This window comes from Schistocerca cancellata, chromosome 2 (genome assembly GCF_023864275.1).
Source record: "Schistocerca cancellata isolate TAMUIC-IGC-003103 chromosome 2, iqSchCanc2.1, whole genome shotgun sequence".
Taxonomy (NCBI): domain Eukaryota; kingdom Metazoa; phylum Arthropoda; class Insecta; order Orthoptera; family Acrididae; genus Schistocerca; species Schistocerca cancellata.
This window is the reverse complement of record NC_064627.1, coordinates 836,624,201-836,639,635: the sequence shown is the minus strand read 5'-3', so window position 1 is coordinate 836,639,635 and position 15,435 is coordinate 836,624,201. Positions and strand designations below refer to the sequence as shown.

The 15,435-nt window shown below is 41.4% G+C and overlaps 1 protein-coding gene across 2 annotated transcripts in view; it reads right to left on the bottom strand.

Moving 5' to 3' along the window:
• The window catches only part of LOC126162748 (torsin-1B-like), a 105,846-nt gene that overhangs the window by 29,330 nt on the left and 61,081 nt on the right, over positions 1–15,435 (bottom strand). The gene's annotated exons all lie outside the window — the stretch shown is intronic.

The following is a 15,435-nucleotide window of genomic DNA, read 5'->3' as shown; positions in this document are numbered from 1 at the left end:
AACAGCAAAATATTCTAGTCAAGAAATGAGCCTCAAAGAAAGCATTAGGTTATCAATACAATTTGATATTAAATTTATGCTGTACATAAAAAAGGCAATTATATTGAACAAAAGAAGCCTGCAAAAATGGGAAAACTGGGAGATTTTAAGTACAAATTAGGTGTACATCCATTCTATTCGCCCAGTCAGAATCTTCTGACTTTGAGCTATTCTCACATATAAAAAAGCTGATAGGTGAAAGACACTATGATTCCAATGAAGAGGTTATTATAGGCATATATGCATATTTCGTAGACATTATGGTATTGCACATTAGAGGTGGAATCTATTTACTGGAAAAACATTAGATAAAGCTGACTGACACTGAAAGAGATCACACAAAATAACAACACTAACAGAACAGGCCACATAGGTGTACTGCACAAATGGTTGAGGCAGTTAAGTCGGCAGTGGTGTTTGCAGTGACAGCTGCACAGAACTTATCGGTGACAGCAGCCCTGCTCCACCTGCCTCTGATGCCATCTTGTTGTGTTTCCTGAGTACCTCATTCTCCTCCTTAATTATACCGAGAGCATGTTTCAAGGATTTGTTGTGAATGTAGCTGTGGTCACAGTTTAACAGTTGGTTTTCGGTTCTTATTTGGAAGGCTTTAGCAAAGACAAAGAGATGACTTCTGAAATTGGTGTGTGTGTGTGTGTGTGTGTGTGTGTGTGTGTGTGTGTGTGTGTGTGTGTGTGTGTGTGTGTGTGTGCGCGTGCGTGCGCGCATGCGCGGGGGGAACAAAGATCACCCACATGTCCCCAGGAAGTCAGTTCTTCAATGCACTTGTTACTGGTGACAGGATTGCTTGCCAAAATATTGTGCCCACTGAACACTACAAAGTGACAGTACACATGATATGTCCCGTCAATAAATAAGGCAGGAGAAGCTGAATAATTACAATGTCTACATGTTTTATCTAAACTGCATGGTCTCTCTTAGCAGGTACATGAAATTCCTACAAAGTCCCTTAGTACTATTTGGCCACAATAAGCTGATCCTTTTTACTACTGCTGCAAGTAGTGGAGAAAATTGGCACTATTTGAAAGATATCCATTTGTCTCCAAGCGCTCCAATACATCTGCTCATGCCAGCCATGCTTCCATGTAAGCACTAAACCCAGATAGCAGGAGGCAAGCCACACCTCCCACTGTACTCAACAACCACTGCATGATGGATCACCTTATTGTGCCCAAATGGTAAGCAAGCATAAGAATGTCTCAGCTTCTGTTTTCTCTATCTCAGTTCCATCATATTTAGGCCACTACGGCAAAGTAAACCTAACAAAGGGTGGATGGATATGTAGGCACAGACAGACAGTCACGCAGGAAGACAGACAGACAGAGAGTGAGTGAGTGAGTGAGTGAGTGAGAGAGTGAGTGAGAGAGAGAGAGAGAGAGAGAGAGAGAGCTTTTAGTAGCAAATGTTTCTGTAGTGTGTGCCAGGTTAAATATTTGTCCATGACAGCATGCATATCACTTCAATGTATCAAATGTTTCTGGGAAAAATAAATTTTATTATTACTAGTAACACTACCTCCATCAGCAGTGCTACAAATGTACTAGAACATTTTTGCAATGGAATGTTTTCCTTATTATTTGCAATAACTTCCACTGCACTTAAATGTGCTCATCCTTCAACATTCATCATCTCTTTTTCTCATATGCCATCTAGCAGCTGGGTGCATTTATCACCCTACAACAAAAAGATCCCCATTTCTTGAAATGTGTCATATTCATTCTGTCTAAAATTTTGCCCACCACACCTAGAATAGCTTTCCGTCACCCTCCCAATCTCCGCAGTATTCTTGTCAGACCCTATGTTCCTTCTGCATCTGTCTCCCTACCCTATGGCTCCTACCCCTGTGACAGTCCCCACTGCAAGACTTGCCCTAAGCACCTTCCTACTACCACCTATAACAGCTCGGTAACTGGCAAAATATATACTATCAAAGGGAGAGCCACCTGTGAAACAACACAGTCATATACCAGCTGTTATATAAACATTGTTTGACCTTCTACACTGGCATGACTACCACCAAATTATCAGTTAGGATGAAAGGGCATAGACAGGGAGTGTATACTGGCAACTCACAATATCCTATTGCAGAGCATGCTCTACAACATGACATTCAGGACCTCTACACCTGTTTCATCACACGCACCATCTGGATTTTTCCCCCAGACACCAGTTCCTCAGAACTCCACAGATGGGAACTAGCACTACAACATGTCCTTCGTACTTGCCATCCAACTAGCCTTAATTTATGTTAATTTGTTCCTTCTCGGCATTTCGTCACTGTAACTACTCTTTGCTTCACTCTGTTTTAGTTTTCTACATCTTTCATTATTTTTCCCATATATTTTTCACTGACCCCTCCCACCTCTGTTACGTACAATGCACTTAGCTTTTCACTGTTATTAACTCATGCAAGATGTTTAAGCAGTAATCTCTGGCTGCATATTACCCTGTCTTCCTCCTTTAAGCTCTCAAATTTTCAAATCTCATCCAATGCAGTCCTCAAGAATCAGTCTTTCCTTCTCATGCCACACGGTAAGCCTCCCCTGACCCACGGTTCTGGGTGACTTTCCCGAAATCTACCCCTTTTCCTAGACCTCTCCGGTTCTTTTCCTTCACCCCTCTTCTTTCCCCTTCAAGTCTTCTGCATGAAGGAGGAGGCATCGGCTCCCAAAGCTTGCCAATTACAACAGTCTTTTATGTGTGTGTTCTGTCACTGCTTGGTGATTAGATTTTTTAATTATTGTGAATGTTGGAGAATAGGTATCACTGTACATAGAGCAACATTATCACTAGACCACGGATTTTTAGGCCGTAAAAAAGTGTGTTTTAGGCACCTAAAATAGGCTCCTTCAGTAGTTCATTTAGGCTATATAAAACCTAAAATAGGCTCTAATAAAAATGACGCGGCAAAAATAAAAATAAATTAAAATACACAGTGTTGGCAGTATGAACATCTTATTAGTCATTAAAACAAGGAGAATGAATATTTACACAGTTACAGAGCAAAGCAATCTACAACATTAATGTTGAAAATATTTTTGAGTTCCTGCAAGATAAAGATCTCCGTAAAAAAGATGTGGCAATGGTTTAATTAATACATTCGTAGTTTCACATATTCTGACCATAGTTGGCTTCACAATAAATAACCAAAATCTTTTCTAGGTTTTCTAGTGAAAAACTGTGCACTTGTCAGTCAGGATCAATTTATACGCTGAAAAAGAAAGTTCTGCATCAACAGATGTGACAGGGGCATACTTCATTTTCGGCACATGTTGGATAGGAATGCTGCAGTCAGGAGTGCTGGATTTTCCACTAAGTATGTCGGCAGCTGCACACAACTCCTTCAGGCCAGTGTTCTTCTGCAAAACCGTTTGCATTTTTGCCCATACTTTTTCCCCTACTTCACCTGGCACTTCATTAATTTTCATTTTGACTTCTTCAAGCAAAGAAATATTGTCGTAGTTAGGAATCCCTTAGCCTTCTAACTGTGAAATTATTCTTGCCATAAATGTGTAGTGGGCCCTAATGTAAGATAAGTCCCGTTTTAAAGAAGGATCTTTGAGTAACTCCATTGCTGCAGTTACGGATGCAGCATCCTCCGGTATATTTTCAATCACCTTCTGGACAGCTGAGAGATGCGTACTATAGTATTCTGCTGCTATCAGCCATGTGCCCCGATGGGTGACAACAGGCTCTGGCGGCAATGGGACATCTGGAAGCTGTTCTTTGAATGCCTGTATTCTTGATGGTGCCTTAACAAAAATTTTCTTCAACATAGATATTATTTTATCTACTTTAGGAAATTGTAGCCTTACTTGCTCTGCTATGCGGTTGATCCCATGCACTACACAAGTTACGTGCAGCATCAATGGGTAGAATACCTTTAATAGTTGAAATGCTGCTATCATATATGCAGCAGCATCAGTGACGGCCAGAAGCACCTTATTCTCATTCTCTCTGTTTGGGTATAGCACCTTAAGCCCACTGTTCACAAACTGTGCTATTGTTTGTTGTATAGTTTTTGTAAGCTGTTTTGAGTAAATCAAATGAGCCCTGGATGGAGCATCTGGATCTAGCTTGCCAATAATCAGGTTTGCAATGTAACGGCCAAGACTGTCAGTAGTTTCATCCACAGAAATCCATATACAAGATTCTACAACATCTTCTTGGATTCTGTGCAATGCAGCATTGTAATCTAAATCCACATAATTCTTACGTAAAGTTGACTCTGCAGGAATGGACTGATGGCAGTACTTCTCAAGAAAACCTCTGAAAATAGGGTTTTCTAGTTTCCGAAAGGGGATGTTTGCTGCCACAAGTGCATGACACAAATCACTGCAGAACTTGTTTTTTTCGCAGGATTCACCAGATTTATTGGTTAAAAGAGTTTGCTTCAATTTTGACTTTTGTTCAACATTAGCAATATGTGCGATTCCATCTGCATGCTGAGTTAAGTGAGATTTCTTAACACTGGAAACCTAATACGAGAGAAAAGGGAAATGCAGTTTAGAATCGCATACAACAAGTATTTCGTATTACTAAAGGATAGCAATAAAAAAATCCTAAGTGACAGGAAAATAAGAAGTCTAAGAAAAACATCAACTAACCTCCTTGTTGCATGCTTGGCAGAAAATAATTTTCTCATCTGTTGTATAATGCAGAAAATCTTGCAGCCACTGCCTTATATGAGCAGACTTTGAACTAGCAGTTTTCGGCATGGCATAGTATTCTCACACAGAAATTAGAATTTATTTTGCACTTAGAACGTCAGTAACACTTAACACGTCGGTGGCTACAAAAACTACTGATTTGTTTTCGCTGGGAAAAAGTAAACGATGACTCCCCCCCCCCCTTTACTGCGGCGCATGGGAGCGGTAGGGGAAGTACCGTACTCGTTGCTGGACATATGGCACCTGACAGATGGCCGCCCCTTCTGAACAAGTGAATGGAATCTACCGGTGCTTCAGATGAAAACATCTCACTACTGGCAAATTATTTTTAGAACCGGAAAATTCACGTATAATACCTTTCACGAAACAGAGTAGTTTGATAGGACTGCCTGTAGACAGCAGCGAGAAAATGCTCGAAGGGCAGTAATTTAGCTATAGAGGGCATCTACGATTAACATTGTGATTTTTTAATCCGTGCTCAGTTTAAGGCCTATGAAACTGTTTCTTTGAGAAAATACACAGCTGGCCAGTGTTCTACGAACAAATTATTTTCAAATATAGCATTTAGTACTCCCACGTTCGATTCCAATGTGTAACTCAAATCTTTTACTGGTTCCCATTCGCTCACCGAAGTTAAGCACTGTCGCGCTCAGCGCGTACTTGGATGGATGACTATTCAACCGTGCCGAGTGCTGTTGGTAGTAAGGCAAGCAAAGGAATTGTAAACAGTCTCTAACGACCTTCGCTTTCGTCTAGACGTACAGACCTAAGTTTACTTCCTTTTTCTAATATTTGAAAACACAAGAACTCTATGTCAGATTAACGAAATAGGTACTTTTTTGGATTTTGATGCCAAAATTGGCAAAATTAGGCGTCAACCTATTTCTTAGGAAAAAGAAATAGGTTTTAACCTAAAGATCCGTGGTCTATTTTTTACATATGAATAATAAAACACCTATAAAGAGTATTTTGTATTAACAGGGATAGGGATATAAAAAAATAAAAAAAGACCGACGTGTTTGGCAAATACGAAGCATGAGCGTGTATCAACTAGCCACCTTGCTGCACGCTGGGCAGAAAATATTTGTTTCCATTTGTCGTATAGTGTGGAAAAACTTGGAGTCACTGTCTTATATGATGAAATAGGCACTTTTTAGAATCTTAAAGCCGAAATAGGCACTAATGTCGAAATAGGCTTTTTTAGGTCCTATAGAATTAACGCTATTAAGTGTAAATAGTCATGAAACGCATAAGTACAAAATTTTATGCAAATAGTAACTCAGGAACAAAATAGGTTTTTAGCTAAAATCCGCGGTCTAATTATCACTCACAATGGTGATGTTTTCTACATACTGATTAACATGAAGATGCCCTGAGCATTTAATGCTGACAATTGAAATGGTTTTCTCAAATTTAGCCGTCAGTTTCTTCACAGGCAACTTATTCAGTGCATTACGTTGATCAAATGTTCCATGGAGTTTGCAAACAGTATCTGCACAGTAATCACTGCATTTGTAATAAGTTTTCACTATGACAACATGCTGTTATGAGTGAAGCACTCCATTACTAACCACAAAGAAAACAAATGATAACTCTGCAAAAATCAGTGCTACCAACTAACTAAAACCGAAACTGTGGGCATTTAAAAAGTAGCGTCCTGTATGAGGCATCCTTTATAATGGCACAAAGGGCAACTGTCCTTGTTTTGTTGTATAATACATTGCTGAGTATTATGAACGGTGATTCTATACCAATGGTTATGACTCCAGGCAACAATTAAGCTGACATCATAGATCCACTCATGTCTTTCCAACAACTTCTTACTTCTTTAGAGCTCTTATGTCCCACACCTTTAATAATTTGGTCTATGTGCCTTAGCTGTGATCTTTTTTCAAGTCTCTTTCCATCAACATATCCCTCTATTATTACATTCAGGAGTATCTCATGTTTCATTATATGGCCTATGAGTTGCATTGTTCTTTTGACAACTGATTTCCACAGCCTTTGTTTCTCACCCACTGTTAAGCACCATTTGATTTCTAATCATGTCAATCGATTTTATTTTGAGCTTGCACCTATAATACCACATATGAAAGGAAATTAGTTTCTTCTCTTCCTAAGTCTCCAGGCTCTACATTTCACAGCCATAACGTGCCTCAGTCCAAATATATGCTTTTAGTAACCATTTCCTGATTTCAAGACTGCTGCTTTTTGAAGTTATTTTCTAATTCTTCCTCTCCCTCCTGCTGAAGGAAGTTTCTGCATCATCAGTTCTGCTTCAGACTTATGCTTTGCTCTGTCCATTCCCATTGATCTTATTTCAGTCAACTTGCTCCGATAGTTTGCTATGTATACAAATTTGGACTTGGGCTTTCTCTTCTTTATTACCTGCTATCACTTATATTCCAGAATTATTTACTTTGAAATTATATTATTAGCCCTTAATCTTATCCATTTTAATTAACATGGATTCAAGATATGGGGAGAGAAAAGTGTAATCTTATCTATTTTAATTAATACAGTTTCAAGATACTGACACAGAAAATTGTGAAGTATTCAAGAAGCCATTTCAACAGCAGCAGCTAAAGAAAATACGTGCATAAATGCGGGTATTAGAAATTCCTCCCAGGCATAAATTTCTGGGTTCTTCACAAAAGCACTACAGTAATCCACAGTTGCTAGAATACTATTAAAGGCACACACCAAAAAAGAAGAGTACCACTTGCTACAAAAAAAATCATTCAATGACAATATAATATATAGTGTAGAAAATAAAAGCAAAATAGAGTGGGATGTCATAAAACCAGAAACTGGAAAAGGCAGACAAGTATAATAACATAGAGATCAAAGATGGGGGTAGAATAACAGCAAATCTGCAGGAACTGCTGAATCACATACATGAATATTTCTCTAGTTTTGTAGAGAAGTAGCAATTAAATTGTCCTAAAACACATGCAGCACCTGAAATTTCTTAGACAGCAAGTAAAATGATGCTTCCCAGAACAGAGCTTGAAACCTGAACAGCAAAATAGAAATTAAAAAATAAGAAATCATCATACATCTCTGTTCTGAAGGCATGCACAGAGAATATGCAAGCCCCATTGAGAAATACAGTAAATGAATCCTTCAGTTCATGTATTTTCTGAGAGTACCAAAAGTACACATAGGCTGTGCCCTTGCTAAATAAAGGTAACGTGACAAGTACTGAAAACTACAGACCAGTTTCACTACTGTCTGTATGGTCAAAAATAGTAGAATTAATCATCAAAGATAGACTAATGGGTTACATGAATAAATACAACCTACACTCCTGGAAATTGAAATAAGAACACCGTGAATTCATTGTCCCAGGAAGGGGAAACTTTATTGACACATTCCTGGGGTCAGATACATCACATGATCACACTGACAGAACCACAGGCACATAGACACAGGCAACAGAGCATGCACAATGTCGGCACTAGTACAGTGTATATCCACCTTTCGCAGCAATGCAGGCTGCTATTCTCCCATGGAGACGATCGTAGAGATGCTGGATGTAGTCCTGTGGAACGGCTTGCCATGTCATTTCCACCTGGCGCCTCAGTTGGACCAGTGTTCGTGCTGGACGTGCAGACCGCGTGAGACGACGCTTCATCCAGTCCCAAACATGCTCAATGGGGGACAGATCCGGAGATCTTGCTGGCCAGGGTAGTTGACTTACACCTTCTAGAGCACGTTGGGTGGCACGGGATACATGCGAACGTGCATTGTCCTGTTGGAACAGCAAGTTCCCTTGCCGGTCTAGGAATGGTAGAACGATGGGTTCGATGACGGTTTGGATGTACCGTGCACTATTCAGTGTCCCCTCGATGATCACCAGTGGTGTACGGCCAGTGTAGGAGATCGCTCCCCACACCATGATGCCGGGTGTTGGCCCTGTGTGCCTCGGTCGTATGCAGTCCTGATTGTGGCGCTCACCTGCACGGCGCCAAACACGCATACGACCATCATTGGCACCAAGGCAGAAGCGACTCTCATCGCTCAAGACAACACGTCTCCATTCGTCCCTCCATTCACGCCTGTCGCGACACCACTGGAGGCGGGCTGCACGATGTTGGGGCGTGAGCGGAAGACGGCCTAACGGTGTGCGGGACCGTAGCCCAGCTTCATGGAGACGGTTGCGAATGGTCCTCGCCGATACTCCAGGAGCAACAGTGTCGCTAATTTGCTGGGAAGTGGCGGTGCGGTCCCCTACGGCACTGCGTAGGATCCTACGGTCTTGGCGTGCATCCGTGCGTTGCTGCGGTCCGGTCCCAGGTCGACGGGCACGTGCACCTTCCGCCGACCACTGGCGACAACATCGATGTACTGTGGAGACCTCACGCCCCATGTGTTGAGCAATTCGGCGGTACGTCCACCCGGCCTCCCGCATGCCCACTATACGCCCTCGCTCAAAGTCTGTCAACTGCACATACGGTTCATGTCCACGATGTCGCGGCATGCTACCAGTGTTAAAGACTGCGATGGAGCTCCGTATGCCACGGCAAACTGGCTGACACTGACGGCGGCGGTGCACAAATGCTGCGCAGCTAGCGCCATTCGACGGCCAACACCGCAGTTCCTGGTGTGTCCGCTGTGCCGTGCATGTGATCATTGCTTGTACAGCCCTCTCGCAGTGTCCGGTGCAAGTATGGTGGGTCTGACACACCGGTGTCAATGTGTTCTTTTTTCCATCTCCAGGAGTGTATTTAACAAAACACAGTTAAGTTTCAGAAGCCCAATATTGGCCATTACAGAGTTCACAGAAGTGGTACATGTAGCTTTTAACAAGGATGAGTGTGTTGTTGTTGTTGTTGTTGTTGTTGTGGTCTTCAGTCCTGAGACTGGTTTGATGCACCTCTCCATGCTACTCTATCCTGTGCAAGCTTCTTCATCTCCCAGTACCTACTCCAACCTACATCCTTCTGAATCTGTTTAGTATATTCATCTCTTGGTCTCCCTCTAAGATTTTTACCCTCCACGCAGCTCTCCAATACTAAATTGATGATCCCTTGATGCCTCAGAACATGTCCTACCAACCGATCCCTTCTTCTAGTCAAGTTGTGCCACAAACTTCTCTTCTCCCCAATCCTATTCAATACCTCCTCATTAGTTATATGATCTACCCATCTAATCTTCAGGATGAGTGTATTATAGGAATATTCTTAGACTTGCCCAAGACTTTTTATACCTCCTTCCTGTCTCCATGACCAACCATATCCTCACCCACAATCACTTCTCCTTCAAAGGCATTGCCTACAAACAAATCTGCGGTACGGCTATGGGCACCCGCATGGTACCATCCTATGCTAATCTATTCATGAGCCATCTAGAGGAATCCTTCCTAAAAACCGAGAATCCTAAATGGCTCTGAGCACTATGCGACTTAAATTTTGAGGTCATCAGTCCCAGAATCCTAAACCCCTCACCTGGTTCAGATTCACTGATGACATCTTTGCTATTTGGATTGAAGGTGAGGACACCTTATTCACATTCCTCCAGAACCTCAACAACTTCTCCCCCATTTGCTTCACCTGGTCCTACTCAACCCAACAAGCCAACTTCCTAGATGTTGACCTCCACCTCAGAGATGGCTACATCAGAACCTCCATCTATATCAAACCTACTAACCACCAGCAATACCTCCACTTCGACAGCTGCCACCCATTCCATACCAAGAAGTCCCTTCTGTACAGCCTAGCCACCCGTGGTCGTCGCATCTGCAGTGACGAGCAGTCCCTCTCAAAATATACCGAGGATCTCACTGAAGCCTTTACTGACCGTAATTATCCTCCCATCCTTGTACACAAACAAATCTCCCGTGCCTTATCTTTCCAGTCTCCCACCACCTCCAAAAGTCCCACAGTCCGGCCACAGAGGAGCATGCCCCCTCATAACTCAGTACCATCCGGGACTGGAGTAACTGAATTACATTCTCCACCAGGGTTTCGATTACTTCTTGTCGTGCCCTGAAATGAGAAATGTCCTGCCCACTACCCTTCCCACCCCTACTACCGTGGTATTCCGCCATCCACCAAACCTACACAATATACTCATCCATCCTTACACAAGCCCTGCTCCCAGTCCCTTACCTCATGGCTCATACCCTTGTAATAGACCTAGATGCAAGACCTGTCCCACACATCTTCCTACCATCACCGACTCCAGCCCAGTCACTAACATCGCCTATCCCATCAAAGGCAGGGCTACCTGTGAAACCAGTCATGTGATTTACAAGCTAAGCTGCAACCACTGTGCTGCACTCTATGTAGGCATGACAACCAACAAGCTGTCTGTCCGCTTGAACGGCCACCAACAAACTGTGGCCAAAAAGCAAGTGGACCACCCTGTTGCTGAACACGCTGCCAAACACAATATCCCTCATCTCAATGACTGCTTCACAGCGTGTGCCATATGGACCCTTCCCACCAACACCAGAATTGCGCAGGTGGGAACTTTCCCTGCAATACATCCTATGTTACCGTAACCCTCCTGGCCTCAACCTTCGTTAGTCACTGTCCTCACCCATCCAGTCCCCTCCCCGGTCCCATTCCAGCACTACACAGCTGCCATTTCACCACCACATCCAGTCTTTTAATTTCTTTTTATTTCTCTCATTTCCACCACATACCCCCTACCCCCTCCACACAATCTCTCCTGCCCTCCATCTAAACTGCAACACTTCACTGCCTGCCACTCCCACCACGCTATCCCTCCCCCTCCCCGCCCCAGCCTCCTCCTTACCTCCACCCAGTCGCCACTCCCATCATGCAGTTCTCTGGGACTGCAGACGTGTGTGCAAGTTGCGTGCGCATGAGTGTTTGTGTGTGCGCATGTGTGTATGTGTGTCTACTACTGACAAAGGCCTTAATGGCTGAAAGCTATAATTATGTGAATCTTTTTGTTGTGCCTATCCTGCCTCAGCATCTCCGCTATATGGTGAGTAGCAATTTTCCTTCTCTGGTATTGTTTAGTAAATCAATTGTCAGATAAGAAACATATAAACATAGGTGTTCCTCAGGGTAGTGTATTGGGTCCATTTCTGCTCTTAGTATATATCATAGACTTCCCAGATAGTACAACACAGGGAGAAAAAGTTCCCTTTGTTGATGAAAGCATTATAGTCATTGAAAAAAAACACAGGAACTCCAATTAGAGGAAGCAAATGAAACCTTCCGGAATGTTTACAATTGGACCTTATGCACCAAACTAACATTGCATATAAACAAAAACGGGAAAATTAAAGAGACCTTGGGAGAAAAGAGAACCATTTGTATGAATATCAAGAGCTCAGATGGAAAACCTGTTCTAAGCAAAGAAGGGAAAACAGAAAGGAGGGCGATGTACTTGAGGGCAATATTATGGAAATGGATGAGGATGCAGATGAAGATGAAATGGGAGATATGATACTGCACGAAGAATTTGACAATATTATGGAAATGGAAGAGGACGCAGATGAAGATGAAATGGGATATACGATATTGCGTGAAGAATTTGACAGAGCACTGAAAGACAACAAAAAGAGTAGACAACATTCCATTAGAACTACTGACAGCCTTGGGAGAGCCAGCCATGGCAAAACTCTACCATCTGGTGAGCAAGATGTATGTGACGAGCAAAATACCCACAGACTTCAAGAAGAATATAATAATTCCAATCCCTAAGACAGCAGGTATTGACAGGTGTGAAAATTACTGAACTATCAGTTCAGTAAGCCATGGTTGCAAAATACTAACACAAATTCTTTACAGACAAATGGAAAAACTGGTAGAAGCTGACCTTGGGGAAGATCAGTTTGGATTTCGTAGAAATGTTGGAACATGTGAGGCAATACTGATCCTACGACTTATCTTAGAAGTTGGATTAAGGAAAGGCAAACCTACATTTCTAGCATTTGTAGATTCAGAGAAAGTTTTTGACAGCGTTGACTGGAATAATCTCTTTCAAATTCTGAAGGTGGCAGGGATCAAATACAGGGAATGAAAGGCTATTTACAATTTGTACAGAAGCCAAAGGATAGTTATGAGTCAAGGGGCATTCTCTTATTGTCTAAACTATTTATCATTCATGTTTCACTTCCATACATGGCTACCCTCCATACAAATACTTTCAGAAACGACTTCCTGACACTTAAATCTATACTCGATGCTAACAAATTTCTCTTCTTCAGAAACACTTTCCTTGCCATTGCCAGTCTACATTTTATATCCTCTCAACTTCGACCATCATCAGTTATTTTGCTCACTAAATAACAAAACTCCTTTACTACTTTAAGTGTCTCATTTCCTAATCTAATTCCCTCAGCATCACCCGACTTAATTCGATTATATTCCATTATCCTCATTTCGCTTTTGTTGATGTTCATCTTATATCCTCCTTTCAAGACACTGACCATTCCATTCAACTGCTCTTCCAAGTTCTTTGCTGTCTCCGACAGAATTGCAATTTTATTTCTTCTCCATGGATTCTAATACCTACTCCGAATTTCCCTTTCATGCCCCTCAACTCTTATAACTGTCATCTTTCCATTATTGTTATTGTTATTCCATTATTGTTATATATTTTACACTAAACTGCACAAACAGACCAAACTTGTAATGTTCAGCTACAGTATTACTATTGTACTGCTTGACACAATGAAGTTATTCAAATATCTGGGCATAAGGCTGCAAAGCAATATCAAATGGAATGCACATGTGAGAAATGCGATATGGATGGCGAATTATCAACTTCAGTTTGTTGGGAAAATTTTAGGAAAGAGCGGTTCACTTGTAAAGGAGACTACATATAGGATGCTGGTGTGACCTATTCTTGAGTACTGTGTGAGTGAGTGGGATCCATACCAGGTTGGATTGAAGGAAGACATTAAAGCAATTCAGAGGTGGGCTGCTAGATTTGTTACCGGTAGTTAGAACAACATGAAAAAGTTATGGAGATGCTTCGGGAACTCAAATGGGAATCCCTGGAGGGAAGGCGAAGTTCTTCTTGAGAAACACTATTGAGAAAACATAGAGAACTGGCATCTGAAGCTGACTGCCAAGTACTTCTACTGCTGCCAACACACATTGTGCCCACAGACAAAAAAAAAAGTGTAAGGGCTCATACAGAGGGATATAGACAGTCATTTATCCCTCACTCTATTTGCGAGTAGAACAAGAATGAAAATGACTAATAGGGGTACAGGGTATCCTCTGCCATGCACCGTACAGTGGCTTGCGGAGTATCGATGTAGATGTAGATATTATAAAAAAAATTTCTCTGTATCTTTAAACCATGCTGGATGTAAAATTTCAGAAAACATCAATTTTTGAAGAAACTATTGTCAATTCAGCGTGAAACACTTTGAATTTTTTGAAAGATTGTGGTAGTTGGACCTGTGTTTCTACAGCCAATTTTTTCCTCAGAAACACTTGAGACTGGTTTTACCCACGAGGTAAGTACAAAAGGTATTTTTCTAAAAAAAAAGAATTCGATCAAAACATGCATACCTCTAAAAGATCACATAATTGATGCTGTTGTGTCAACAACTAATGCTTCAATATAAGACTGAAGACCACATTCAATGAGAGTTACATACACAGCTGTAAACAGTTCCACTCTAGTCACAGACTGCAATGAAGGCACGCAAGGAATCTGCCACAATTTGAATGATGATGTGGTGTGGGGGCATGACAGAAAGGTCATTAGCACCCATATCCAACCTGAAAGAATCATATGAAGTATTTCTCATATTGTTACCTGCTATTGCTGGTAGTAGTTTACTATGCTAACAGTACGCAATTTCTTATCCTTAAATTGGTTCTTGATTTCAGTATCCCTTTCTCATGTGTTTCCTCCCAGGGCTTTTGAACAGAATGCCTGCTGACTGTGAAATGGTCAGTACCTTGATCTCGCACTTTGATTGTAGCTACCATGATATGAAATGCTTCTCTGTCACCATCCCACATTTATCAAAGTCAGCAGCAAGTGTTGGAGTCATTACTGGAATTTCTTATCTTTAAAAATTGACCTTTTCTCATATGTTTCCTCCCAAGGCTTGTGAACAGAATGCTTGCTGACAGCAAAATGGTCGGTATGTGAATTGCTTCTCTATCACCAATCCGACATTTATCAAAGTCAGCAGCAAGTGTGGGAGTCATTACTGCTTTACATCCTCTTTTCTTTTTTAATTGCGGCGATGGAATTTTTGAGACAGTGTTATCAGTCAATATTTGTGAATTTTCGTTGAAATACAGTAACTCCAATTCAAAGCTATTTGATCTTGATGTCACAATTCAACAAGTTGATCTGAGAAAAAAACTATGAACAAAATATGATTAAAATTATCAACACTAAATGAGTAGTCAATTTTTCTTTTATTTTCAATGCATTTTCAGTTGTTATATATCCATAAATAAATGACCTAATGACCTTAATTTGCTCTTGTCACTTCCCAGCTGCCTCTGCTCACTGAAATGTTCTCTCTTTCTCAAGAGGTGACAATCAATTTCATTCATGAAGCCTGGGGCTGCCATTTCAACCACTGGTTGATCAAAAACCATTTTTCTTCTTAATAGTAATGATCTTTAAAGGATAAGCTTGGCCTGTGTAAAAAAAGTCTTCAACTTTTTGAACAAAGTCTGTTTCTTTTTGGCTTATGAATTTCAACTGTCTTTCACCATGTTTTTGTACTTGCCTCCATTGT